At 45.7% G+C, this 25,329-nt stretch overlaps 1 non-coding gene across 1 annotated transcript; it reads right to left on the minus strand.

Moving 5' to 3' along the window:
• Window positions 1-2,847: 2,847 nt before the first annotated feature.
• Window positions 2,848-2,951, minus strand: LOC114221864 (U6 spliceosomal RNA). The gene has a single exon (XR_003611825.1). It is a non-coding gene; the product is annotated as a U6 spliceosomal RNA (small nuclear RNA).
• Window positions 2,952-25,329: the final 22,378 nt, after the last annotated feature.

Genomic DNA, 25,329 nt, shown 5'->3' on the forward strand with positions numbered 1-25,329 from the left:
TGCAGCTGGATCCAGAGACTGGATCAGATTCAGATTAGGTCCCTTTGGCCAGATTATAAGAGGCACTTAATTAGTTGTCTATTTTTATTTGTCATGTTAGCAGGCTTTGATGCTTCATGCCTTTATCTGTTAAATTATTGGGGATTGCTAAATGATGATACTCTAATTCCACCATTTCATTTTTCATTTATGAGCTAGAATACAATTTTAAAAGAGATGCTTCCCTCCATGCACTATCTGGTACCCCAGTGGGATGATTCATGGAAAAAAAGGTAGAATAATGTTTGACTCTTCTGTAGTCACCTGTTTTCAAGATAATGAATTCTCTCTGTCATCTTCCAGTTGCAATCCTTTTTTGGTAATAGCTTTTGAAGCTGTAGATTTAAACATCTTGGGGGTTGGGGTGTTTCACTTAATGGCAATTGTTAGCATTATTGAAGCTCATTGTCCCATCTTTGGTCTGAGGGAGGCATTTCACGTTGCCTCCTGGGTCCTTTTGACATGACCTTAGTTGTCTGTGATAGCCCCTATCTGGCGTTAAAAGATATTTCAGTTCATCTATATGTTTTCTGCTTCAGGCCTAGAATCAGTCATTTCTCCAAGAAGCACTAGTTTCTTTCAGTGAGAAACTATTTTAGATGACAATTTGAGCTCTTGAGGTGCTCTCTTCTATCGGATTAGTTATTATTTTTCAGGCTTTTTAGCAATGTATATTTAATATATGAAGCAACAATTTTAATTTTTTTCATTTAAAATATTTTTCCAGTTTTATTGAGATATAATTGACACATATTAATTACTGTATGAGTTTAAGGTGTACAGAATAAAGGTGTGATTAACACATGTCATGATTGATTACCACAATACACATCATCTCATACAAACATAATGAAAATATATGAAAAAAAGTGTTTCTTGTGATGAGAACTCTGAGGATTGACTCCCTTAACACCTTTCCTACATATCATGTAGCAGTGGTAGCTTATAGTCATCAAATTGTTCATCCCTGGTACTTATAACTGCAAGTTTATAGCTTTTAATCATATGGATGTGTGTTCATGTATAGATATGTAGATGTGTATATATGTATATATGAAAAAAATTTTCCCAAATTCATATTGATTTCCAACTCAAATTTAAGATTCCATAGCTTTGATATCACTTCTCCTATAGTTCTTTTCTATGACATCTGTACCTTCTTCAATACCAAGGTTCCTGGTTCTCAAGGACACAAGGGATGATAGAATTAATATGGCCCATAATCACACATTTGTTTTCTCCCATATTGAGCACACGGCAGCCTCAGAATAAAAGTTCTGATACTACCACAAATATATTTAAAATATTTTTTGAGCAAATGTTTGCCAACCTTCTCTTTTCCCCCAATTAGAAAAACAGTTGTCTTTATCTGCGTTGTCACAGAAAACACTCATTACTTACTCTGGCCTATTGCTCTTCACCTCATTTGGTTCTACAGGTAACTGTATATTCCATGCTCACCTCCTTTACTTATAGCTGATGACTGAGCATTCCTGGACTTCTGGCTTGTCCATAATAATTTGTGTTTATATTTGAGAGTCAGTTTCGCTGGATATAAAATCCTTGACTTACAATCCTTTTCTTTGAGTTTCTTAAATATGAGATCCATTTTCTGCTGGCAGGAAGAATTCCAGTTAAAAAGTCTGAGGGTGATCTCATTTCCTTTTCCTTACCAGTCCCATGTCCTTTTTTCTAGAGACCCAAAGTGGGTTTTTTGGTTTTCATTTTTTAAACTCAGTAATTTTACTAAACAGCATCTTGGTGTTGGTTATTTTAAAGGTCAGTAGTCTCAGGTGTGCATTATGCTCTTTCAACTGGACTCTCATATCTTTTTTAATTTCCGGGAATTTTTCTTGAGTTATGTTTTTAATATTTTTCTTCCCTTGCTTCTGTTATCTTCTTAATAGCCTCCTACTATCCGCATGTTTAATCTTCTTTGCCTATTTTCAGTACTTGTTATTTTTTTCTCAAACCTTTTTTTAAATTTCTTTTAAAAAATATTTATTTATTCATTATTCTAGAGAGAGAGCGAGAGAGAGAGCGAGAGAGCAAGCTGGGGGAGGGGCAGAGGGAGAGGGAGAATCTCCAGCAGACTCCACACTAAGTGTGGAGCCCAAGGTGGGGTTCGATCTCATGACCCTGAGATCACGACCTGAGCCAAAATCAAGAGTCAAACACCCAACCACCTGGGTTGAGCCACCGGGAGCCCCTTTTTAATTTCTTTCTGATTTAAAATTCTTCTTTCTGGGGGCACCTGGGTGGCTCAGTCGTTGAGTGTCTGCCTTCGGCTCAGGTCGTGATTCCAGGTCCTGGGATCAAGCCCCGCGTCAGGCTCCCTGCTCGGCGGGAAGCCTGCTTCTGAACCCTCTCCCACTCCCACTGCTTGTGTTCCCTCTCTCGCTGTGTCTCTCTCTGTCAAATAAATAAATAAAATCTTTAAAAAAAATAAAAAAATAAAATAAAATTCTTCTTCTTTCTTTTTAATCAGCTATTTCTTTTCAGGCGTGATTTTTGTCTATTCATTACTGTTTTCCTTCTAATTTAGACTTCATTTTGATATAAACTTTTCTTTGACTTCAAATTGTTTTGAGTTCTGTTACCTCATTTCTGAGTTTTCCTAAATGTTGTTTACCCATATGTTATATCATTTTAGCTTATTTTGAGATAATAGGTTAATTCTGATCTGTTCTGTTGCCACATCTTTCTGGCATGCTTTGCTTGTCTGTACAAATGTTTATTCTGTTTCTTACTCTCTTACAGTCATTTCGTATAGGATTTGACCTCGATATTTTCTGTTACCCTTTTTTTTAAAATATAGCATGCTTCACAGATTTGCATGTCTTCCTTGCACAGAAGCCATGCTAATCTCTGTATCATTCCAATTTTAGTATATGTGCTGCTAAAACGAGCACGTCTGTCACTTGTTTTTAAGTGGAATTAGTTCTTCTTAACTCTCCAATTAAAGCAGCATTCAGAAAAGCTTTTCTAACTCCACAGAGCTCCCCACTCTGTTGTTTTTGTGTATTGTTCAAACCTACGGAACCTTGCTTTCTGAGCAAACCTTCCTGGATCCAGTCGCCTTCCCCACTGTGGTCTGGGTCTTCTCTTCTCTTTGTCTCTATTGCTCCTGCCCTGGACAATTTTGATTCATTTCCTGAGGTTTCTCTTGTGTGTGTACCCTGTTCTAGAAGCCAAACCTGGCAGGACCATTTGGAGCTTTCACAGGGCCTGAGTTGCTAAGCCCCTCCAGCCTTCTTCCCCCCGGGACCCCTGCAGTCACTAGCTGTTGGAAGGAGCAAAACGCCTCTGGGTTTCAAATGCTCTTCTTGGAATTCCCCTATCCCTTTGCTTTTTGATGGCTTTGAATCATGGTCCACTTCTTTCATCATAGTACTTCAGCTACAAGTGGCAGATATCTGAGATGGTGTCACTGCCATGTGCTATCAGTCAGAGTAAAAACAAAGACTATACTCTAGTTGCTCAGGCATAAGCCAAGAGTGTTTGGCAACTGAACTTTCTCTAAAAATTAATGGTTTGGGGCGCCTGGGTGGCTCAGTCGTTAAGCGTCTGCCTTCGGCTCAGGTCATGATCCCAGGGTCCTGGGATCGAGTCCCACGTCGGGCTCCCTGCTCAGCGGGAAGCCTGCTTCTCCCTCTCCCACTCCCCCTGCTTGTGTTCCTGCTCTCACTGTCTCTCTCTGTCAAATAAATAAATAAAATCTTTAAAAAAAATAAATAAAAATTAATGGTTTGTGGTGTGGTTGAACAAATACTCTAGATAAATAGCAGGTTGACTGTCTTGTAATTATATCACGAGCCGAAGGGAGTGTTGTTTGTTTGAGCATTACATCTTCATTTGGAAAATTTTGACTTGATTGTAATTTAGGCACAATTAATAATATTTTTAGTTTTCCTTACTATCAATAATAAATATTTAATTCTAAGATATTAATTGAGTAAAAAGACAAAATCTTAAATCTTGAGTTGGTCTGTTAATCTCTATATTAAAATAGAAATGAACTGAAATGATTTTAAATATCACTACCTTTTTAGGGGCTGGTTTACGTTGAAGAATTAATCTTTAAAATGACCTGAAAATTCACATTTTATGACAAGTGGGGAAAATCAAATTATGAAGCATTTATAGTTCAGGGTAAATGAAAACACGGGAAAAAAAGAACAGTCTTTTCATGGAGTATCATTTCTATTCTTGGGCTTGAATTCCTGGGCTGGATGCTGCGGGACCACCAGTCCAGGGCAGTGGCTTGAACAGAGGTCGTTGGGAGATTACTCCTCAAGGGGAATAAAAAAAGAGTTGAGTATCAGACAATTAGTCATTTGTGGAGCAATTTATCTGATTGTGACCGTGTGGCTGGAGGGATCTGGGACTTCTCAGCTACAGCATAGTCCGTGTGGACACCTGTGCATTCACGGGCACCTGCAGACAATTCCTAGAGCCCTGACAACTCCCCACCTTGGACTCTGGTTTTTCTCTCTTCCCCTCTGCTTGAAGGCTTTCTTTGGCACTTGAAGCACAGCTTGGAGGTGCAGTGGATAGTAAATAAACAATGGAGAAGGGAACTGGTGGGAATATGCTTTACTGGGCTTGCTTCCCATGGTGTCTCAGACAGCCCCTAGCAGGAAACAGGAGCATCCCGATTATTAATGAACGTGCATTGACTTTTCTCCCTTCCTTGGCTCATTTTCCTCACGTCCTCCCTTGTGCTTCCTGGGATCACCTTCCAAAAAACTATCTTCACTCAACTCTTTGTCATGGTATCTGCTTTTGGGAGCTCCAAACTATGACATCAACTAATTTTGGTATTATTTCCAAAAGTCTTAAACCTGATCCCCTATGTCCGTTCTAAGGAAGGGAGAGGGGCCAGAAGATGTGCAGGCAGAAAGCAAAAAAAAAAAAAAAAAAAAGTCCATTCAAATGCGAGTTTCTTTTCTTTCTCTCTCTCTCTCTCTCTTTTTTTTTTTTTTTTTGTAGAGAGAGGGAGAGAGAGCATGCGCAAGCATGGAGGGGGAGGGGAAAAGGGAGAGGGAGAGAGAGAATCCCAAGCGGGCTCCATGCAGGGCTGGATCTCACGACCCTGAGATCATGACCTGAGCCAAAATCAAGAGTCAGACATTTAACTGACTGAGCCACCCAGGTGCCCCCAAATGCAAGTTTCTGATGAGTAGGTGAGACCCCACCTTATAGTGAAGACAAGGGCATTGGCTGGCAGAGTCCCCTGGCGTTAGGCTTAGGCTCACCAAACCAGCAGCTTTTGCTGGACTCTGTGTTCCCCAGTACCCTTCACTTGACGGTGTGACTTCCCTTGCAGGTCTCCCTTCAGGGGGAACATACACAGATCTGTAGACAGGAGTATTATGGGCTACTTAGCATTTTATTTCTTAGCACTTTATTTCTTAGGTTGTTCTGATCTATACATTCATTTCTTGGAAATTTTGTTAACATGAACGTGTTCCTATGTCTGATCAGCCATAGAGTCAGTTTCTGGACCTGCGTCATTGATGTCCAATACCTGGCACATGGGGAGCTCCGCCAGAACACACCTGGCTCGTGCCCCTGCCATGTGTAGTGGGCACGGTTAGTGGCTTCGTAGGTGATAGTTCTGGCTTCTCTTTGCTATTGCAGCAGAAACTTTGAGGTGTCAGTGATTTGTTGATCCCCAGGATGGCACTAAGGCAAACCAGATGGATGGAGATTCCTCCTGTCACTCCTCCAGAGGGAAGCCCACCTGGGCTCCCGGCAGTGGATGCTTGCTCAGGGGAGCTGCACTGTAGTTTGTACTTTATTTTTTTAGAGAGGAAGGGAGTGGGGGGCAGAGAGAGAATCTTAGCAGGCTGCATGCCCAGTAAGATAAGAGACCACAAAAAAGCTAAGATCCTCTATACAGATCTCTGGCTGTTGGATGGGTCCTTAAGCAGGATTCACATGAAGGATAAGAAGGGGTGGCTCCACTGAACCCACATCTTTAAGTCACAGAATGAACATCTAGAACACAGTGATATTGACAAGTTGATTATTAGAACTTAATACAACATGAATAATGCTATTTTCCTCAGGCTTTAAGACAACACATATTATAAAATGCATCAAGATTTCAAAATCAAGAGTGCCTGGGTGGCTCAGTCAGTTAAGTGTCCAACTCTTTTTTTTTTTTAAGATTTTATTTATTTATTTGACAGAGAGACACACAGCGAGAGAGGGAACACAAGCAGGGGGAGTGGGAGAGGGAGAAGCAGGCTTCCCGCTGAGCAGGGAGCCTGATGTGGGGCTCGATCCCAGGACCCCTGGGATCATGACCTGAGCTGAAGGCAGACGCTTAACGACTGAGCCACCCAGGCGCCCTTAAGTGTCCAAATCTTGATCTCGACTCATGCCTTGATCTCACCATGGTGAGTTCGAGCCCCGCATTGGGTTTCATGCTGGGCATGGAGCCTACTTAAAAAAAAAAAAAAAAAAGATTTTTTTTGAATATTTTATTTATTTATTTGAGAGAGAGAGCACGAGCAGGGAGGAGGGGCAGAGGCAGAGGGAGAAGCTGACACCCCGCGGAGCAGGGAGCCCAACCCCATAGGGCTCGATCCCACGACCCTGAGATCATGACCTGAGCTGAAGGCAGACGCTTAACTGACTGAGCCACCCAGGTGCCACCCTTTCCCCCAGAAAAGATTTTAAAATCAGAATTTTAAGATGAATGTCTATAGCTATATGTCATATGGGGTCTAAGAGTACCACCTGTGCCAAAGAGCAAAACTTATCTCTGGTGGGGGAGGGGAAGTCCTGCATATTTTCATTTAATAAAGCCTAGTCCTTCTTATGATGCTGTCTTCTTTTCACATCTGTGTAACCCAGACTGGGGCCACCTTGGAGAAGTCCTCCATGATGACCACTTTATGACCTGGAGCCTTCTAGAGCACAGACCCCTGCCCCTATTCTCTCCTTTTATCTAACCACACCCTGAAGGACACCCTGGTCCTAACATCCTGATCTGCTCTGGAGATAAGACTAAGTGTATGTATTACCAGCCCCCAGGGCGCTAAAAGCAGGTCTTACACAAGGTGGGGGGCACAGCGATTTACTGTCTTGAGGCAGCCCACGACATGCTTCTGCCATCCGTGCATCCCCTTCATAAACCATTTCTTGTCAGGCTGGACTTCTTGGCCTTTTCCTTCAATCATGTGGGCCCTTTGGCCTTTGGAGGTCTTTTTGCATATACCTCCCTTTCACAAACAACATCCAAAGAATTTGCCCATTTGAACAGTAATAGCATTAAGTTTTGACTTTGCCCAGCTGTGGGCCACTCTGGCTTCTAGATTATTATCCAATAGAGGTTGACAAAACCTTTCTTGTGTTGGTTCATTTTTTTTTTTAAACATCTAAACTTAAGATCTATACTTTTGGCTTCAAACAGGTTTTCTTCCTGAAATATAATCCTGACATATAATCATAGAAAAATGACAGATCAGAATCCAAATCCCAGTGAAAGAGAACACAGGCAGTTGATCCACAGCATGATTATAAAGCTATTACTCATTGTACAGCACTGAGTGTCCAGCTCCAAGGGTCAAGGGTGAAAGGAGAAGTAACATTTCTTTGAAGTTTTGAGTCTGCGTATAGTACAATGGGCCCGTTTCTTCTCTGTCGTTCCCGGTGTCATTGATTTACCATCAAGCTCAAGTTGACCATAATGTAAAATGTGCTCATTGCAATGATGAGATTGATTTCGAGGAGGAATTAGAAGGAAGTGTCCTTGTCTGGAATTGTGGGCATGACTTTCATTTATCTTTGGTCTTTGGGGATTAGAAGAATGGTGATCTCATTGGTCTTGCAGGTGGTTTAATTCTCAGAAGACTCTTGGGGATGCCCATTTGTGAAAGAGACTTCACAGCCTGTTTCCCCTCTGTTTGGATCAATTCAAACAACCATTCAGTCTTAACCACTCAAGTGCTTCTCATGACCACCATGCTCACTCATGGCCTCAAGCACGAGTGTGACTGTCGTGAGGAGGGAAACAGACAATAAACAAACACATATAAACAAGAAAACAAGCAGATGGGTTAAGGGCTCTGCAGAGAGTTACAACAGGGAGAGGGAAGAGCGACCAGGAGGACCTTTAAGATGGGACTCCCCGATGCCTAGGTGGGCATAATTCTGGGGGAGCACATTCCATGGGGAGGGACTGGGAAGAGCCAAGCGCTAGCAAGAAGGGTGGGCTTGGTGTGTTTAAGGAACAGGCACAGCCGTGTGGCTGGTGAAGCATGACCAGTGGAGGCTGGAGCAGATCTGGCCTGAGAGGGAGACAGGGATGGGTTTTATTCTGAACGTGGTAGCCAGCCTTGCATGTTTAGGCTGAGAGTAGTGACAGAGCTAATGTTTTTTTTTTTTTTAAATCTGCCACCTGCTCTACTGCAAGTAGATTGAAGAGGGTCTAAGAGCCAAGGCAGGAAGACCCACTAGAAGGTGCTGAAGATCTCTGGGGATCAGGGTGTCCTGGTCCGCGCTGGTAGTGGGGGTATGACAGGACCCAGTAATGGGCTGCAAGTGGGGAGTGAGTGAGGAACAGAGGGGACTCCCATGAGGATTCCCGGATGTTTGGTTTGAAAATCTGGGTGGGGTGGAGCAGCTTATAGAGTTGGAGGGGATGCAAGAAGGTACCTGCTGTGGGTAAGGGAAGGAAATCAGACATTCTGCTTGCCCTGTTAAGTCTGAGATAATTCCTAGGCATCCAAGAGCCATGCCATTAGGCAGTTGGATCTAGGGATCTGGCATTCCTGGAGGAGATGAGAGCAGGAGATATGGACTGTGGGTGGGTGGGGGGGGATGTCAAACACTCAGCATTTAGAGCCTGGAGACAAGATGGCGTTACATGGGAGAATGTGCAGAGAGAAAGGGGAAGGGGGCCCAGAATGGACCCTGGTTATGCTGTCAGTTAGGCTCAGAAGGAGGAGGAGCCGGCAAAGGGAGCTGGGAAGGAGCATCCGAAAGATCAGGAGGGAACTCCAGAAAGTGCTCCCAGAAGGCAGGGGAAGGTGGTGTTTCATCAGGAAGGAGCGGCCCACTGAACGTTGCTGAGAAGCTGGTGTGCAAGCAAAGGAGAGCCCATTTGCCCGGCCATGTGGAGCTCCCGCATGACCTTGATGCCAGTGCCATTACTAGAGTCGTGAGGCCTGTTTGCAGTGAGGTCAGGAATGGGAGAGAGAGCATAGACATTTATTTCAAGTGCAGATTTGCAGGCTGATGGGAAAGAAAGTGTTGGAGCAGGGGAAGGGGTGTGGGAGCCCAGCCCTTACCGTAACCAGGGAGTTGGGGGTCAGAGCACTGAGACTCTCACTGAATTGGGAGGAACCCTCCCTCCCAAGGATGTGGCTCCTAGAGGCCAGGAGCAGAGTGGGAGCAGGAGGGAGGGGTGCCCGTGGGCTCAGAGGCAGGATTGGATGGTTTAAGGGAGACATTTCAGGAATCCTGGGAAGGTCACCCGGATTCCAGTACAACATCGCCCAGCCTGGTCACACGCTCTCTTGCAGGGTTCTGTCTGCAGAGCCCCCATGACTTGTTTCGATGTTACTTCAGGTGATCTAGCTCTTTCCAGAGCCCCCCGTGCTCCCAGCTGATGAGGGAGTGGAAGTGGATCACCTGGGTGGTTTACTGTGGATTATAAGAAGGAGGAAACCGTGTTGGTCTGCATGCTTCCCAGGGAGCCCTGATGTTCATCTGGAAGATGTTCTTCATAAGCAACATGGGGTGAAGCCTCTGACCACCACACACATCCTGGCGCGGGCCCCACGGGAGGAACGAGCCCTGGGAGCTGGATTACAGAAACCCCTTGTGGTAGCGGGGCTCCGAGTTCTTCAGGAATGCTGGGGGTCCCTTAGTCTAAAACTCCCACATGTCTTCCAATATCCGTTTGCTCCTTTAAGCTGCTTCACTGTCTTCTAAAGAACTCTGCTGATTCTGCTCTGTCCCCTTCTCTAATTTCTTGCTGCTTTCTTTCTTTTTGCTCTCATGACTCATGCCACCCCTTGGTGGGGCCCGGTTTCTTGTTTATGTGCTCCAGTTCTCTAGGCCATGAAGCTGGATGACTCCGTGGCATCCGGAGGGACTGAAAGAGTTAAGATGGGTTTTCTATAGGAGCTCTGTGCTGTTGTGAGGCATTTATGACTGCCTTCCCTGGGCTGTGGAGGGGAAGAGGCAGGAACTAGGAGCTGGGGCTTTGGAGCAGAGGGGTGAGGATTCCACGCTGCCTATTCCTAGTAGTGGGATGCTTGGCAAGTAGCTTAACCTTTCTCAGACAGGGCTCCTGAATATGTTGCACAGGCTGCACACTGCACAAGTCTACAAGGCTCCATTCATATAGAAGGGTGCATGAATAGCACCCCCTGGGTGTGCTGCGCACACCACCACAGCCCACAGGCAGCGGCCCTGACTCTGTTTCCTTCCCTGTAAAATAGCTGATGACCTCAAAGCAGAGTCCTTGGGGGAATTATGAAGTCTACCCTCCTGGTCTGATGCAGGGCACAGGATGTTGGTCAAACACGTGGCACTATTGTGTGACTTTATGACGAAAGGCAGAGGAGTGGCCTTTGTCTTTGGACAGGTTTATGTTTTAGTTTGAGAGACAAGACGAACCCCTTAAAAATAACCACTGGGAGGGACGTGACCCTTGGATGGACACTATGAGTGTCCTGGTCATGCCCCCTCACCTTAATCGCTCCAGGGCAGACTTGCTAGAGTCCCAGCACCAGCACAAGCTCTTCCCCAACAGTCCCCGAGGGGCTCTGCTTGCCAACCAAGCTGTCTGTCACCTGTGCGGCAGGTCAGAAGTGCCAGAGAATTAAAGCCCTTGGGAGCAGGCTTAATAGATAAATGCTGGGAGTTGATGCATAAATGCCGCTGTCTCGTCCTCACTGGGATGGCTCAGAGGCAGGCATTTCACACTGGCTCCCGGTTTCCCCCCACAGGATGAAGCACCTTCCTCCCACAAGGTAGCTGGCTCAAGAAGGCAGGATCCTTGGTGCTTTCCCTCCCTGTCTCATTCCCCACTCCCCTGCCCACAGACTTTGCCCCTCCCCAGCAGCTCCTTGCATTCCAATTCTAGCCTCAAGGTTGGTTTCCAGGTGCATCCCAACCAAGGGGCCGCTGTCAGCCGTGCTCCCGCAGAGCTCCACGGGCATGCCCATCACCTCCCAACACAAGGCTTCTTGCAACCTTGCAGCTGACCGACCTGTTATTGCCCCTGCACCGGTGCACGCCTTGTGGGCTGAGCCCACGTCTTACTTGACGCTAGAGCCCCAGGACCCAGCACAACGCCTGGCCCACAGAGGCTCAACAGAACATGTGCCAAGTGTGAAATGTGGTATGGGTTCCACTCATGTGGCACGTCTCCGGGGCTAAAATCATCCGAGGGAACGTAGCTCCCCCCATGGTTGCGGGGGAATGCGCTTTGTCTTTTTCACTGCACGTTCTACCGAGTGATCATTAAAAATCAAGTCTGTAATTTCAGGCAGATTTCATTACAGAATCTGAAGAAGAGGCAGGTGAAGGATTCTTGCCAAGGAACTGCCTTCTCCTTTTCCCTGAGGACGTGGATGCCTATGAATCGCCAGATCGGGACACCCTCTGTGTGCAGCCAAGGTATTGCTGGAGTGGGTGAGAGTGCACCCCAGGGGTGGGAGCCCACCTTCCCTGCTGGCCCAGGGGCTCTGTGTCACTCGGGCATTCTCTGGCAGCCAGGTGGCCTCACGGCCTGGAACTCACTGTCTCGGGGGAGGGGCTGTCTCTGTGGCCACTTTCTCTATAGCCCCATTATTGAAATATCAACCTACCCTCTGATTAATACGAATGCTTCGCACCTGGATGGTATTTTAGTCCCAGCTTCTGACCATCTGCCTACAATCACTGGCACGTCTTCAGCATGTGTTTTCACAGCGACCCAGCCCCGGGGTTGGAGCTCTTTATCTTGCTGTATGTTGGTGCCGTCCAGCTTCCCTGTGTTTGTCCCTATCCAGGCATCACACAGGTCCTAGAGCAGGTCCTCTGACCTCTCAGTGCCTCAGTTTCCTTAACAGGAAAGTGGAGATAATGGAACATACTATATGGAGTTATCGGAGGACTAAATGAGATAGTCCATTTAAAACCGTGTAGCACAAGCGCTTACCACTGAGCCAATGTAAGTTATTACTGTTATTGCTGTCAGCAAAGCCATTCAGTTGTGTGCAGGCATTGCTGTTTGCTTTCAGACCCCTTTCAAAGTCTAGCATGGATCGTCCCGGACCATCTGGGCGACCTTGGCTCTGAGACACATTTCCAATCAGCTCCCACCGCTTCACCCAGTTCCCACTGATGACCCTTCTCCTCCCAAATCTCTGGGTTCACTCCTCACCCATCTGAGGGGCACCTGCCCCAACCAGATGGTTCCTCTTCACATCCCTAGCCAAGGCCAGAGGTTGACCGTGGGGATGGGGTGGAGGCAGCATAAGGACTGGGGAACTATGAAAACATGCGGGATCTGGGTTGAGACCTAACAACAGCTCAATATTGGGCCCAAAGCACGAGCACTGAGAGCAGCACACTGCTCAGGAGGTGGAGGAACGACCCAGGGACAGCCCTTGGCCCAGCCCCCTCCTTCCTCCTGCCCTCCACGGCTGCCTTTGTGCCTGGATCCCCAAACCCAGCCCCTTAATTAACATTCACCATGGCCTGTCTCCAGTCCATCCTTCACTGAAATGCACCCTCAAGCTTCTTCAATAGACACTTTTATCACCGCGGCTGACATCCTTGACACCCCTGGTCATATGCTACTGCAATATTTATAGGCTTGTGGATTGCAGGTCCCGATAAGGGGAGGGAAGCTATGGACGTGCCTTAGATGCCAACAATACAAAGTTGAGCTGGGCAGAGCTCAGCTCTCGTTAATGTCTCTGTAAATCATCCAGTTGCTTCAGGATGCTCAATATTTTCTTATTCATCTTCATTTTTCAAGGGAATAGTGTTCAATCTGTCAAGCCAATTCTTTATAAATGACTTGTCAGTTGTAGAGGTATCAGGTTGAGTCTCCACGGACCTATGATCATATCAAAGAGCTGGGAAGGCTTGACATATCATGGTAACATCCTACTTCGGGTCCTAATTGATCAGCAAACACTGGCTGAGCCCTGGCCATGGGCATGCAACTGCTTAGGGGCTGTGGCTACAGGGACCAAAAGAATCAGGCCATCCTTTTCTTAAAAGGTCCCTTATTTGCAGAAGGAAGCACTTCAGTAAGTCATTACATGGTAACCATTCCACTCCATCAGTGGAAGTGTGTCAAGAGGACCTTGGACAGATCTGGGTGGGAGTGGATCACCCGTGTGGGGACTCAAGAAAGACTTTGCAAGAGGATGGGCTTTTTTTTTTTTTCAAGTTGTGGTAAAATGAAGCATGGTAACATGAAAATTACCATTTTAGCCCCTTCTGAGCGTACAGTTCAGTACTGTTACATATATTCATATTGTTGTGCAATCAATCAATCCGCAGAACTTTTTCATCTTCCTAAGCTGCACCCATGAAGCAATAACTCACCATTCTTCCTGCCCCCCCCACCCCCGCCAGTCCCCGGCAACCATTCTGCCTTCTCTCTCTGTGGATTTGACGACTCTAGGGACCTCATATACATGGAATCACACGGTATTTGTCTTTAATGTCTGGCTTATTTCACTTAGCATAATGTCTTCAAAGTTCTTCTATGTTGTAGCATTATGTCAGCATTTCCTTCCTTTTTAAGGCAGAGTAATATTCCATTGTATGTATAGAACACATTTTGTTTATCCATTCATCCTTGGATGGGCACGTGGATTGTTTCCTCCTCTTGGCTATAGTGAATATTACTGCTATAAACATGAGTGCAAAAAAAATTTTTTTGTAAGATTTTATTTATCCATTTGAGGGAGAGAGAGCATACAACCAGGGGAAGCAGCAGAGGGAGAGGGAGAAGCAGGCTCCCTGCTGAAAAAAGAGCCCAATGTGGGGCTTGATCCCGGGACCCTGAGATCATGACCTTAACCAAAGGCAGACACTTAACCCACTGAGCCACCTAGGGACATTGCAAATTTTTTTTTTTTAATGAGTCTTAAAGAAGTAAGATTTCCCTGGAATAACAGAGGAAAGCAGAGACCAGGACATGCAGAGCGTGTGCAGAAGCACCAGATCATGACAACATGGTGGGCTCTGGGATGGTATGGGGCATCTATGTTGCTGGGGCCCAAGCAGGTTGAATAGAATAAGGTGACATAAGGCTGGACAGCTGAGTAAGCTGGGATCATGACATGTCCACAGGCTACCGAAAGGGCCCCTAGCCACAAGACATCACACTGTGAAAGTTGTTCTTCGATGTCATCTCACTTAGGAATGGAACACATTAAAAGTTTTCTGGATCTCAGTGAAGCACAGAGAGGTAATAATTTCTAGAGCTCCTGCTCACCAGTCATAGGGACCTAGCCAAATTCACAGTCTGTTGGGCTGCTTTATAAAGCTGGTCTGAAGCCAAAGGAGGATTCAACACCAAATCCCACTATATTGTTGGCAAAACTTTCCATAGCTGCTCGGTCCTAAGGATTCCCACCAATTGGGATCCAGTCTAATTCTAAGAGCTCGGTGGTCTTGGATGGGCTAGTTGACCTCCCTGGATCTCACTGTTCTTATTTGTTACATGATTGGTATGGATGAGTTTTAAGAACCCTTAAAGCTCCCTGAAGTCTATGCATTCATAAATTCTACTGATGTTAGTGTTAAGTATGATGCCCTGCTCCCCCACGGCTCTGTAAGAATAGAATTCTACAAATCATTGACCTTAGACAAATTGCTTAATTTCTCTCTCTCTGTCTTTGTCTGAATCATCATGTGTAAAAAGAGGCATTAGAAATAATACCTGCCATTTTTTCCTGCAGGTCATTGGGAATAGATAAAAGGAAGCATTCAGAATCAGATGTTACTGCTCCTTTAACAATTTATCTCATCAGGGAGTTTTCCCCACCTCTCAGGCATCCATGTTCAGTGCATATAATTTCTCTGAGCTCTTTTATCATAAATTCCTGATCTTCCTCTGTTTTTTTGGGGGGGGCGGTGAAGCAGACTCCCCCGCTGAGCAGGGAGCCCAATGTGGGACTTGATCCCAGGACCCTGGATCATGACCTAAGTAGAAGGCAGACGCTTCACCGAATGAGCCACCCAGGTGCCCCTCTTCCTCCGGTTCTAACATCCTCCTTGACTTGTTTGCAGGATAACATCTTCATGACTCATCAGGGAGGGGCCTGTGGGCCTGAACTGAGGTGAGGTCAGGAACAGGTCAGTGAGGCTCACGCTGGTCCAGCCACAGCAGGCTCTCCCCCGTCTATGGGACATACCCTGCCTTCCCTGACTTCTCATCTTTGCTTAAGTGCATCCCTTCTGGTGCGATGCCTTCCCAGAAGTCCTTTCCATCCTTCACATTATAGATACAATTTTCCTCCGCCTTGCCCCCCTGCCCGCAACAAGACCAACCTGACCATCCAGGATGACATTTTTCTCTCTCCTTTTAGCGAGGATCACTGGTGTTTTGTCTTCTCATTGTTTACGAACTTGTGTGGCCTCCCCTCTGTCTTAGGCGAGTTCTGAGAAACAGGTCCTAGGAACGAGATTTGTGTGCAGGAAGTTTTGGGGCAGAATCCTTCAGATCAGCCTCTTAGAGGGTGGATGGGGGGCGGAGTGGAGGAAGCAGGATTTTGCAAAAGAAGGCCCTGAGCGGTGATACGGTCTCGACACCGGCCTTCGCCCATGACATGGGGCACTGGAGCTGGGTGACCCCCCCTCAGCTCGACCTTCATACCCCCATCACCCATCACAGACTGGCCATTGGATGCGGCTGTCCCCAGGTGGGATGCACCATCTTTGCCTCATGACAGCCTTTGTGATACTTGGGAGACTCAGCTGCCAACTCCCAGCAGTTGGGAGAAAGAGTGACTTGGTTCTGAAGGGGGCCTGGGCAGCCTACCTGGCATCCAGCCTCTGGCCTCTCAGCCACCGGCAGGGAGGGAGCGGGTCTGCGCGTGCGCATTTGCCTACCCTAGCTAGCACGGCGTCTCGCAGGTGGTGGGCCCTTAGTAAATAGTTGTTAAATGAGTGAATAAATCAACAAATGAGCAGCCCAGAGCTGCTGAGCTTCAGTCGTCATTTTGTGTTTTAATTTGCAAATAATTTTTTTAGTCCCATTGTTTTTGTTCTCTTTTTAAAAAATATTACATATTAATGTGGGCAGTTAACTCTAGGTCTTTGCTCATCTCTCTGCCTGGTGTTTCCTGGGACAGTCCTGGGAGGAGTACTATTTTTTTTTTTTTAAAGATTTTACTTATTTGAGAGAGAGAACGAGACAGAGAGAACACGAGAGGGGGGAGGTCAGAGGGAGAAGCAGACTCCCCAACGAGCAGGGAGCCCGAGGCGGGACTCGATCCCGGGACTCCAGGATCATGACCTGAGCCCAAGGCAGTCGCCCAACCGACTGAGCCACCCAGGTGCCCAGGAGTACTATTTTTTACTTGATGGTAAAGTATACACAACATAAAGTACTCCTTTAACTGTTTTACGTGGATAGTTAAGTGGCTTTAATCACGTTCACATTGTTGTTCAGCTGTCCCCACTACTCATGTTCAGAACTTTTTCATCCCCAATTAACACTCTGCGCCCATTAAACAATTACTCTTCCTTTTCTCTTTCTCCCACCTCCTGGGAGCTCCTCTGTTCTACTTTTTGTCTCTATTCATTTGGTTATTTCAGGCATAGCATATAAGTAGAATCATATAATGTTTATTCTTCTGTGTCTGGTTTATATTTTACTTCGCATAATGTCTTCAAGGTTCAACCATGTTGTAGCCTGTGTCAGAATTTCCTTCCTGTTTAAGGCCGAATAATATTCCGTTGTATGGATGGACCATGTTTTGTTGATCTGTTCATCCATCAACGGACATTTCAGTTGGTTACTTGTAAGCTTTTGGCTATTGTGACTCACACTATGAACACTGGTGTACAAGATTCTGAGTCCTTGAATTCAATTGTTTTGGGTATATGCCTAGATCCATTTTTAAAAAAGAGATTTCTTCCCTTCTTTTCCAGAGGTGAAAACTTCAGCCTGAGGGAATAAAAGCCTTCCATTGTATATTTGAAGTTTTTATTTATAGGACATATTAATAGGACAAGAAATCCTTTTTGAAATAAGGTCTCTGCTTCATGCTATCCACCAGAAGAAATTGCGGCAGGCTTGACATTGTAGCGTTCATAAATCATGGCAAATTTTTGCACATATGTGTTTATGTTCTTTGGAGGTAGGGCATCTATACCTGTCCTCAGATCTTCATCTTTGAAGCCAATGACCAGTTGAGTCTTTCCAACATCACATCTTTCTGATACTGAGTCTTCTGCCTTCCTCTGTCACTTACAAGGATGCTTATGACTACAATGGGACCACCTGCATAATCCAGAATAATCTCCCTATTTTAAAGTCAGCTGATTAGCAGCCTTAATTCCATCTGCAACCTTAATTCCCCCTTGCTATGAAACATAATGCATTTATAGGATCTGGGGATTCAGACATGGACATCATTGGGTGTCCTAGGGTTGCTATACGAAAGTACCAAACATTGGGTGGCTTAAAACAACAGAAATGTGTTCCCTCATGGTTCTAGAGATTAGAGGGTGTCCCTACGGCTATGCGCCCTCTGAAGATTCTAGGAAAGAATCCTTTCCTGTTTCCTCCAGTTTTAGGTGGCTACAACAATCTTTGGTGCTCCTTGCTTGTAGCTTTATCACTTCAATCTTGGCCAGCGTCTTCACATGGCTACCGTCTCTCCTGTGTCCTTCCTTCTTACCTTAAAGACACCAGTCATTGGAGTTAAGGACTACCCTGACCCAGTATGATCTTCTCTTAATTTCATCTGCAGAGACCCTATTTCCAAAGGGTCTCATTCTGAGTTTCAGGGTAGACATGGGTTTTGGGGGAGATACTATTTAATTCACTACAGGGGGCCATTATTCTGCCTACCACAAACATGAGAGAGGCCCCCAAGTTCAGAGTGATCTTATTTAGATCATCTCACTCCTGGGCCTCAACACTACCTACAGAAGAATTTGAGGGAAACCTTAAGGGGCTCACATGCCCCTAATAAGATCACACTCCCAGCTACCACCACAAGCTGTCCATCTTATCTCAGCAAAATGCCCAGGAGACTAGCTCAAGAAAGCATCTATAATTAGAACTGGATTTCTTTGCTCTCTAGCTCCTTGCAGACTTCAGTACCCACATAAATAATTACTGGACAGCTTGGCCTTGTGGCTCTGTATCTCCTCCTTCTCACCTAATCCACCCCCGCCCATGTTCATACCCTTGACAGGTGGTTCTCAGTCCTGATAGCGGAATCGTTTGGAGAGCTTTTAAAATGTACTGATGCTGGCACCTCGTGCCCAGAGGTTCTGATCTGTAATCTGGGGAGGATCCTGGCTTTGATATTGTAAAAACTCTCTTGAGCAGCTTCTGCTGCATACCCAGGTCTCAGAGCCACTGCCTGGCCCACTTGCTGGAGCTCTTCTAAATATATATATATATTTTAAATATATCTTAAATATATTTATTTTTAAATGTCTCTTAATTTTGCCAGTGGGTAAGATTTTTTGTGGAAATGTTGAATTTTGATGTGTAGCTCTTCTGGATTGTGATCTCAGTCTTTCCCCACCGGTTTCTAGCTCACTTCCTGCAGCACCTCCAGTACCCATCAGGACTAATGATGTCTGGGTCTTCTGCTCTTTCAGTGGTCACCGACAAAGTCCTTACCCCCTTTGTTACACAGCTGAGATCCACGGGCCAATGGTACATCCCAGTCTCGTGCACACCTTCGCTGGAGGGTGTGAGCACAAGAATGACATGATTTGATGTAAAATTCTAAAGATAATTCCAACTTCTGCATGGAAACAGACTGTAAGGCAGGACTAGCAGCAGGGAGACCAGTAATCCGGGTAACTTGGAGGTCCCTGCAGGAACCCAGGAAAGAGGGGGCAGTGTGAGGAGTATTGCAGGGAGGGAAGGGTTCATCTAGGGATATGTGGGAAAGATAGACCTTCAGGACTCGCTTTTGGACCAGATGCTGGTTTTATGGGAAAGAATAGAATCAAGATGAAGACATGCTTTTTGCCTGAGCCTCTGGGTGTACTGTGCCATTTGCTGGTATGAGAATAGCATGTGGGACAGGAGGAAGCAGAGGGACCTTGAGTGTAGTCTTGGACATGTCAAGTTGGAGAAGCTTATTAGAATCCAAAGGGAATTTTCTGAGTCTGCAAACTCAGAGGAGAGGTAGGACTGGGAATATGGATTTGGGCATCCTCAGTAGAGAGGTAATGTTCCACATCATAGGACCAAATGAGCTCACCCCGGGAGTCAGTGCAGATAAAGACTTGTGTCCTGAGGTACAGAGTGGTCAAGGGGAAGGGCAGGATTGAGCTAGAGACATTGAGAAGGAGCCAAATAAATGGAAATAAAGGCAAAGCCAAGAAATCCTGGCATCCTAAAAGCTAAAGAAGTTCCATGAAGAGGAGAACGATCAGTTGATCAAATGTAGCAGAGACATCAGGGCACAAGAGGACTGAGATTTGACCACTGGATGTGGTACCATGGAGATGACAGGTGACTTGGCAGGACATTGTGAGATGAAGGTCCAACTGGAGTGGGTTCTGGGAGAAAGATGGAAGATGTTGGCAGGATACTGATCTCCCAAAGATGTCCATATATGTGAGCATGTCACCTTACATGGCAACAGGTGCCATTGCAGATGTGATTAAATTAAGGATTTTGAGATGAGGAGATTATCCTGGATGATTTGGGTGGGCCCAGTGTAATCACAGACTCTTTATAAGGGAGAGGCAGAAGGCTCAGCCAGAGAGAGATTTGAGCATGAGACATTGCTGGCTTTGAAGATGGAAGGAAGGACCAGGAGCCAAGGAATATGAGCAGCCTGTCGAAGCTGAAAAGGGGAAGGAAATGGATTCTTCCCTGGAGGCTCCGAAGGAATGCAACCCCTGACAGCTTGAGTTTCACCCAGTAAAACCCATTTTGGACTTCTGACCTCCAAAACTGTAAGATAATAAATTGGTGTTGCTTTAAGCCACTGAGTTTGTGGTATTTTGTGATAGCAGGCACAGAAGATGAGTATAGGAGGTCAATCAGCATGTTTGCATGGTGATGGGGATGATCCGGATCCAGGAGAGACCTGGGGATGTAGCAGAGGGAGGGGGTTCTAGGAGCAGCATCCCTGAGGAGCAGGGAGGTCAGGCCCCAGTGGCCGGGCGGAAGGGCTGAACTTTGCCTGTTCTGGAAGCTTCTGCTCACTCAGTGGAGTACATAGGGCAGGTTACCAGCTGAGATGAAGAGGAAGAAAAGCAGGAAGAAGCAAGGAGAAGTTAGGAAATGATCATTTACAGAGTGGACTTAAGACGTACTTCTTATAACTTTTCTAAAAGGAATAAACAATGAGGTGTACAACGGTTTACCTGTAAGAATGTCTCTGACAATATTGTTTATTTTTTATTTTTTTAAGATTATTTATTTATTTATTTGACAGAGATATAGGGAGAGAAGGAACACAAGCAGGGGGAGTGGGAGAGGGAGAAGCAGACTTCCCGCTGAGCAGGAAGCCCCATGCGGGGCTCGATCCCAGGACCCTGAGATCATGACCTGAGCCGAAGGCAGATACTTAACGACTGAGCCACCCAGGCACCCCTCTAACAATAAACAATATTTAAATAATATTTAATATTTAAAGAATATTTAAACAATATTATTTAAAACAGTAAAAAATTGGGAACAGCCAACATGGCTGACGAGAGGTTGTTCATTGAAGAAATATATTATATCCATGATGGATTACGCGGCAGCCATTATAAACCATGCTTTAGAAGACCATTTAATTAAATATGAAAATGTGCTATCTTGTTAAGTGAGAGTGGTTACAAAACAAATATGTACAGAATGAGACCAAGTTTGCAGAAGTAGTGTGTGTAAACATATGTGTTAACAAAGACTGTAAGGAAAATACATAAACATTTAAATATAATTATATCTGGGCAAGGGAATTACAGATATTTTAATTTACTCTTTATATTTTCTTCATTTTTATTTTAAGTAAAAATTATGTGTGGAAAAGGGAAAGGAAAAAAGTCACTAGGGGCCCAATATGTATATTATCCAATGACGGAAACAACCCAGGAAGAAGGCATTACATTTACATTATGACTAATGAGGAAGTGAAGGTTCAGAAAGTGCAGCAACTCAATATTACCTGTAGTACAAAGCATGTTTTAGAATCAATCCCAGTTTCTCTAGTCTATTGCATCACATTTGCTCCTGTGCCCAGAATTCGGCCAACCAACTCAAGGGCCACTGACCTAGGAGAAGCCATGTCTATGCCTCAGGGGTCCGCCCTTTGGTTAATGAAGGGAAGTTTCTCCTGAATGTTAAGGGTAGACCCTGGTCTGGCCCCACCCCCCTTTGCCCTGAACAGGACACTCACATTATTGCAAAAACACTGCAGTGGAAAACACACACGCGCACACATGCAAATGAAATTAAAGATAGAGTTGAAGCCATACCTGGTCTGGAATGTTCCACTCTGGGAAAGGGATTCTGTCCCAATGAGGGTTGAGATCTCTTATGGGTTCAGTTGTATCCTCCCCAAAAACATACACTGAAGTCCTGTCACCTGGGAATATGCCCTTTTTTGGAAAAAGGATCTTTGCAGATGTCATTAAGTTAAGATAAGGGCCCCAAACCAATTTCTGGTGTCCTTCTAAGAAAAGAGAAATCTGGACACAGAGACTGAGAGAGCCGCAGCTGGAATCGTGCCATGTGAGGGGGGCAGGTGGAGGTGGAGGCTGGTGGAGATTCTCCCCTCTGACCCTCAGGAAGACGCCAACCTTTCCGCCATCTTGATTTCAAACTGCTGGCCCCCCAAGAGAATCCATTTCTGTTGTTTTAAGCCACCGGTTCGCAGGACTTTGTCAGGGTGGCTCTCGGAAACAAATGCAAGGTTTGTTATGGGAAAGAGCCAGGGCTGGTCCTGTCAGGGTCGGCAAGAGCCTTTGGGCTGGGATTGCTTTTGAGGAAGATGCGTGTTGTTGCCAGGGGTGGCTGCCCAGGCTCTCACTGCGTGTGTAGGGCCCCGGGGCCCACTCTCTGCCTGTGAGGCTCTGTGGGTGGTGCAGAGGCAGGAGCTCAGCCCCAAGCCTGGAGATGAATTTGGGACAATGGCAGATTTGTGACAAGATTGCTTGGCCTGACTCTGTGGTAGCCAAGGAGGGGTTGGGCCCACTCAGCGGAGATGGAGGGAATGGGAAAGGAGTCTGCATCCTGCACTTAGCCTGTTGCCCTTGTCAGTGAGGCAGGAATGCCCTTTATTACAGCGATGGTTTGGGGAACCATTTCTACACTAATGAGTCTGTTGGTCAGGTAAGCTCAGGTATGTCATGGCTGATGCACATACATGTAGGCCTTTTTTTTTAAAGATTTTTTTTTATTTGTTTACAGAGAGAGAGAGAGAGAGAGCACAAGCAGGGGGAGTGGGAGTAGCAGGCTCCCAGCTGAGCAGGGAGCCCGACACGGGGCTCCATCCCAGAACCCTGAGATCATGTCCTAAGCCAAAGGCAGTACATGTGGGCCTTTTTAAGTGACAGTCTAGAGCTGCACATCCGATATGGTAGCCACTAACCACTGTAGCCAATTATATTTTTAACATTTTTATTCTCAGTTCACATACAATAAATTCACTAAATGCGATACAGTGTTTTTCATGTATGTTTCCTTTGCTTGGACAATTGCATAAAGTCAAGGAACCACCACCACAATCAAGACCCAGAAGAGTTCGTTCACTTTAAAATATACCCTCGGGTTGCTCCTTTGGGGTCAACCTTCTCCCAGCCCCTAGTCCCTGGTAACCACTGATCTGTTTTGTATTTCTGTAATTTTGCCTTTTAGAATTTAAGTTAATTAAAATTAAACAAAATAAAAGATTCAGTTGGTCAGTTGCACCAGCCACATCTCATGCACTCAATAGCAAAATGTGGCTAATGGCTACCATTTTGGATAGTGCAGATAGATAATATTCTCATCATCCCAGAAGATTCTACTGGGCAGTACCAGTAAAGGTCCATTTATTCAGTGGTTCTTAAAGGCCTGGGGGTCATATTGCTTCTACCAACCCTCTTCCTAGAAAAGGCACACAATGCAGACATAGAGAAAAAAATCTGGTGCCAATTTTCAGGGCATCCATTGATCCCTCTAAGCCCCTTCCTATGGGTTGAGACTCCCAAATTTCATGTAAACTTGAAAGTCTGAAAGCATTTTCCTCAAGCCTAGTTTTCTGCTTTGTGTCTTCAAGTCAGAAATCAGACCAAAGCATTGTCTCGCAAGCTTGCTGTTTTCTCTTTAATATGCTACACTGACAGGCAATTCTTCATGGGGATTACTCTGCACAGCATTTGCCTGCTGTGCTGCTCTTGGTTGCAGGAATGAGCTTTTGGAAATCATTATTATTAGTAAATAGGAATCGGGGGTGTTTGAAATGACTTAATGGAAGTTTAGCTTCTCTCACATTAAATCTTCTTTGTTAAAATGTAATGGTAAAATAATTTCAGAATAAGCTTAGCGTGTTGAAAAAGGTGGCTTGTTCCTTAAAACAGTGTTCTTGGTAATTCTCGCCCAGATCAGTTTCATTCTGAAAGTTACTTCCTTCCATTTCACAATTTAGGGGCAAAAAATGTGTTGGCTTTTTTGATGCTGTCTTGTTCCACAATTTCTGTTTGGTGTTGGCTCCTGCTCAGCTCCCCAAAAGACTTGGGGAAACCTTTCTTTATTGCTCTCCAACCATCCTTCGCTTATAAAATGCCCCGTGCAAATGGGACAGGGTCTGGCTTAATGGGTGCTTATGTATAGACAGATCCTGGATCACTGCAACATTAGTATGGGAGGAAAACATTTTGTTTACTTCTGGGGCCTCTAGGTCCCATGACATCTGGATAAGGGTGACTCAAATACCTATTCTGTGCCTTATGGAAATCAAAAGCCTATCCTTAGATTTCTGCAAATGGTCCTCGGGTCACCTTCTTTGGACGAAGTCAGACCAGAATTGTTGATTTCCTGCCTTAAAGAATTTTCCTTCCAGATTCCGCGTCTTGTGGTTGTTTTTTATTTCCACTTTATGGTGAGTCCAACTGTGACCCTACATCCCTTCCTCTGGATTCACCACCCACCTTCCAACCACCATGAATATAGGCAGCTTCCATGTGGTAGAACTTTCTTTGAAAGTTTATGGGCCGCAGGGAGTATTTACTTTTCCAGCACGCAGCAAGAATTTGGAAATCCCGCGTCATGTTCTGCTGTTTTTGAGAGCACACTGGACCCTCTGCATGTTCACTCAGGCTGGTGCCCTGCCTTCTGCCCTCTTCCTGACTCCTCTCTTCTCTCACCATTTCTGTCCTTTCCTCTCCTCTACTCCTCGGAGGTGTGAATAGATGCCACTAATCGCTATTTCTAACACAGAGCAGCTTGGCCCTGTCTTCAGTATCCTTGGCTCTTTCTAGAACCCACATCCTGGGGACCTCGTTCCTACTGCATACTCATCAGGACTTTTGGGTTGCAAACAACAGACACCCAACTCAAATTAGCTTCAGAGAAAAAAGGAGTATTCTCTAGACTCACAAAACCCAGGGGAAATAGCAGGGGAGGCTGGCCTGTGGGCTAAACTGGAGGTTTGGAGCAAAGTTTTCTTCATATTCATCCTCTCCACCTCCCAGCTCCTGGGATTCTTATGAAAACAGCTTTCTTCAGGTAGTGGAGACATGGCTTCAGGCACCATGGAGCCCCATCCTTGTCTCCACAAGGGAAACAGCATCCTCAGGTGGAATGCTCTAGGCAAAGCTCTGATGGGCCTGCCCCTGGTTACACCCCCCAACTCTAGACTAGTCACAGTGGACAGGGGACAGGGGATGGCAACCTGGACTGGGTACCCTCCCCTGAGGTTAGGGAAGCAGATTCCAGATCCAGATGCAGGGGAGGGAATGCCAGGGGGACAAACATGGCAGCTGGTGCATACAGCAGGAGGCTCACTGGAGTGCTTACACCTGCTAAGAACTCTGGACAGCAACTGGGGCTTAGAGACCTTGCTATGTGGCAGGTCCCACGACTCATCCGCAAGAGACGTGGGACCAGGGCCAGATAACTCCCCCTTTCTGCCC

The sequence above is a fragment of the Eumetopias jubatus genome, unplaced genomic scaffold (assembly GCF_037043125.1).
Source record: "Eumetopias jubatus isolate StellerSeaLion01/CBP00866 unplaced genomic scaffold, mEumJub1_p1.0 scaffold_17, whole genome shotgun sequence".
In the NCBI taxonomy this organism is placed as follows: Eukaryota; Metazoa; Chordata; class Mammalia; order Carnivora; family Otariidae; genus Eumetopias; species Eumetopias jubatus.